This window comes from Bacillus rossius, chromosome 14 (genome assembly GCF_032445375.1).
Source record: "Bacillus rossius redtenbacheri isolate Brsri chromosome 14, Brsri_v3, whole genome shotgun sequence".
Lineage (NCBI taxonomy): Eukaryota > Metazoa > Arthropoda > Insecta > Phasmatodea > Bacillidae > Bacillus > Bacillus rossius.
The window spans coordinates 27,664,276-27,668,625 of NC_086341.1; positions in this window are offsets into that span (position 1 = coordinate 27,664,276).

The window sequence follows — 4,350 nt, forward strand, 5'->3', positions numbered from 1 at the left end:
TCCGCGCCGACACATGGCTCTGTCCTCGACGGTCGCTCGGCACCCACTCTCCCCGCGGCCCCAGCTGAATTTTTCTTCCCGGCAAGCCGAATGTCTGACGTCATCAGCCAACCGCCGGGCGCTCACCAAGTGGTATTTACGTGAAACACAATCGATATTCTTAAACTCATAATCGATAGCTACCAAACTGCGTATAACTAATTAACAGAAACAAATATAATTAAAAAAATTTACAGATAAATTAACATTAATTAAAAAAGGCGTAAAAATACGTGAAATAAAAAACCATATAAAACTAGAGACCAGCAACAAAAATAAATTACAAGTAAAAATGTGGCCCTGCCGGCCACACCGTCACGTACAACCGTCCCAACGCAGACGACCGTCATCCTGCCGCCAACAATCCCGCTCCCGTCGCCTCCTGTCCCGGAGCCACCAACCTCGGCATCCCTCGTAGACCTGACGCCTCCCGACCCACGTCTGGAAACACCGTCACCAGCGAGACCACGCTTCATCGACCTGATGCCACTCACGCTGACGCACTACACCTCACCAAGGACGCCTTCCGTCCCGACGCCGATGCTCGTCACCCTCTCGCCGCCAATATTGCTCCCTCCGCCTCCGGGCCCAAAGCCACCAGCCTCAACAACCCTCGCAGACCTGACGCTACTCAACACGACTGTGACGAATCTTGACCCGCCGAAGCCGACCGAACGACGCACGACGCCGACCGTCCCACCGCAGTCTGTCACGACGTCCCGAACCCGCCTCGTGTCGGAGACACCTCACGACACCGGGATGGCCTCGCCACCGCACCTGACCACCGTCACCGTGCCGCGAAGGACCATTCCGACGGAACCCGCATCGTCTCCGACACACGCCTCATCCGGTACGCCACCAGACTCGACAACGACACGTCGCGCCACACCGTCGCCACCTGGCTGGAGCTGCTGCCAGAGCTAGGGGCGCCCCCACGTGGCGGGGTCACTGGCGGCGCAAGGTCGGGCTTCTCGAGGGGGGGGGGGGCGTTTGACATCGTACGGCCGAAGGCCACCCCAAAGCCCGACCTGCACCCGCCAGTACTCGGCTCCGCTAACGGAAAGCACCCCTAGCCATGGCCCACCCGAGTCAAGTGAGCGGACCGCAGCCCCAAGGTAGAGAATAGCGAACCATTTCTAATTACGTATGCAATGCACTCACCGTGCCTACAAAATTCCCCACGCAATAATAACGTAATCAAAAACAAACGCCCCTAATTAATAAAGTGCGACGTAGGAGTGCCCGGCTCACTCACGTGTAGTTTTCCGCTAAAACAACTGTGAGTGCAAACCTTGCGGCCTTCAGCCTAATTTCAGTAGGGAAACGTGTGACGTAATTCAAACCACCCTAAATTAGCATTATCGTTCGCCACTGGAGTAGTTTTCAAGAAACAGACAGTCTCCAGCTTGACTCTAATATGACGTCGTCCAACCGAAGGCCACCCTAAAGCCCGACCTGCAACCGCCAGTATTCACCCCCGCTAACGGAACGCGCCCCTAGCCATGGCCCACCCGAGTCAGGCGAGCCACCAGCAACCAAAGTAGAACCCGGCCCCCCCAAAATAAACAGACCGTCATCACAACCAACCACGTTAAAAAACAAACATAGATTATTAATCAGTGTTACGTATTAATTTGAAGTTTGTTAACGGAAGTGCGACGTAGGAGTGCCCGGGCACGCACGTGTGTAACTACGGCAATACGTGTGTGAGTGTTCCCCTGGCGGCCTTCTGCCTGAATTAGTCAATCAGACCTTATGACATAATTATTCAAACCTTGTGTTGCGTCATTACCCCCACCAGAGCAATCCGGCAAGAGACGAACAGTCGCTGGTGTGACGTAAAATTTAAATATAATAATTCTTAAATATAATAACTTCAATTCGTAGAAGGACGAATGACCTTGATTCGGCTTTTATAATTAATGTAAGAATTTAACATCATTAAATTCTCTTATTAACATATCATATCAGAAACTAACGTAATGAGGTCAACCCTGGCGCGAGGGCCACCGAGCCTCGGCCGGACGCCATGACATGACACCAGTACAGCGCGACTCGTGGACCGGGGCGGATGCACGTCCCACGGAGAGACATCATCCTTTGTCCACACCGAGTTCATTTCTGGTAAATATAGTCATTCTTAAAACCCCTTTTTAATAATCTCTCCGTGTGTACCCGGTCCAGTTTTTTCGGTCCAGGACCTAATCCGGCCGCATAAATCTAAACCCCCCCCCCCCCCTGCACCACACTTGGTCCGCGGGGTAGGTTCATTATCCGGTACGGGCCGTCTCCCAAGGACAAAACTTTGGTTAAACTCAGTCGCTCCGGCACTGACACTCCCTGTAAGGGAACTTTTGAGCGAATTTAGCTGCGGTCCGCGCTCCACTGCCGTGGACGCGAGCACCGCCTCGATACGCAGATTTACGGGATTGGCCGCCTCCAATCACCCTCACCCCTCATTGAGCAGCCAGGCTCAGAAACGCCTAGGGACACGATAATACGGAATAATTAGTGACTTTGTAACATTTCTTTGTAAACTTGTGCAACGCATCCTCGTGTAACATTTTCTTTTGTAAACTTGTGCAACGCACCCTCGTGTAACATTTCTTTGTAAACTTGTGCAACGCGTCTCTCCCCGTAACATTCATAAACTTGTGTAACGCATCCTCGTGTAAAAATTCTTTGTAAACTTGTGCAACGCGTCTCTCCACGTAACATTCATAAACTTGCGTAACGCTCCTCCGTGCGACATTTCTTTTGTAAACCTGTGCCACGTTTATTAAGTGACTTTCAGACTTAGTTGCGTGTAATTGTGTAGTTTTTTGTATCTTGTGACGTCACCTGTTCTACGACGTGGCGTGTAGCCAACAAAGTTACACCAAAGCACCAAAGCCACCATCGACTGAATAAATGGCGCACGTCATTTATTACCTCACTTCAGCGTACGCTTCTTTAAACCTGCTATCCCCAACCACTGCCGAGTAGGGAATTCCTTAAACCCACGCAACACTGCCGACGGTCCTAGTGGGCAACGCAGGGCAATCGACCCCACGACCCAACTACCGACTAGCACCAGAGCTAGTCTGGCGCCCACCCGGACTCATTACATTTGCAACAGCCACTCCCGCTAGGAATCGCACCGGGACTCGAGCCCGAGACTCCCGACGACGGCATTTGGCGCCAGCTGCGTGGGGCGAAGATAGAAAAATCAAGATTTTCTCCACACAAAACTACAAGAACTCTCATGAAAACACGGAAAATTTGAGCCATTATTAAATCATAATTTTTTTTTCCGGCCACGCCAAGCCACAGCACGGACACGGTATGGCCATTTTGCACAGGCAAAAGTAATTAGAGTCAAGACAGGCCGGCGCGACGAAGCAAGCGGACAAAGGTGCTTCAACCCCCCCCCCCCCCCCAAGCACGGCATTCCAGCGCCATCCGCGATGCAGAAGCCTACGTCACAGCCCGACCCCCCTCTCCGCAGCGGCCATCATCGGCCTCCGCTTTGTGCGAGTGTCCGGGCGCCCTCGCCCGTCGCCTCGCACGCTCATCCGTACCCCCTCCCCAACACGGACAGTTTTCGACCTCCGCTTTGTGCGGCTGTCCGGGCGCTCTCGGCCGTCGCTGCGCAGAACGATCTGCGCACCACCTCCGCCGCGGCCATTCTCGGCGTCCGCTTTGTGCGGCTGTCCGGGCACCTGCCCAGCCGGCGAGCACGACCCCGCGCGCAGACCTGCCCCGCGCACACAGAGCCACGAGCGAGAAGCACAGACCAACACCGCTAAACACGCACCATAACTAGAGCAACATGCAATCCCGGAACTCCGACGTTGTATGCGCCCAGTGCTTACTGCCCAGGGGAACAGATCTACTGACGGGATCGAGACCATGGTACATGAACTGCCAATGCACCCCCCACAGTCAGGACTCACACGACCACTCATGGGTACAGCCGTGGGACGGACAGTTCCCGGGGAATAACCAAGCACCAACCGTAAAGACGGAAACAGTAACTAACACCACTGTGGTGAGCACTCGCCCGACCACCTGCACGACATGTACACATGCCGCGAAAGAGGAACACCATGCGCAACAGCCGACGCCACTCACCGACCCAAACCTCGTTACGTACAACCGCCCCCAAGGTTATCAGGGCAAGTTCACACTACCTGAATTCGGTGGCCTCACACATGAGGACCCACGAAGTTTCGTAGAAAACTGTGAAGTGCGATTGACCTGGGAAGGTATATCCGTAGACGAGTGGTCGGGACAGGCCAGCGGACAACTGCGAGGCACAGCCCACGAATG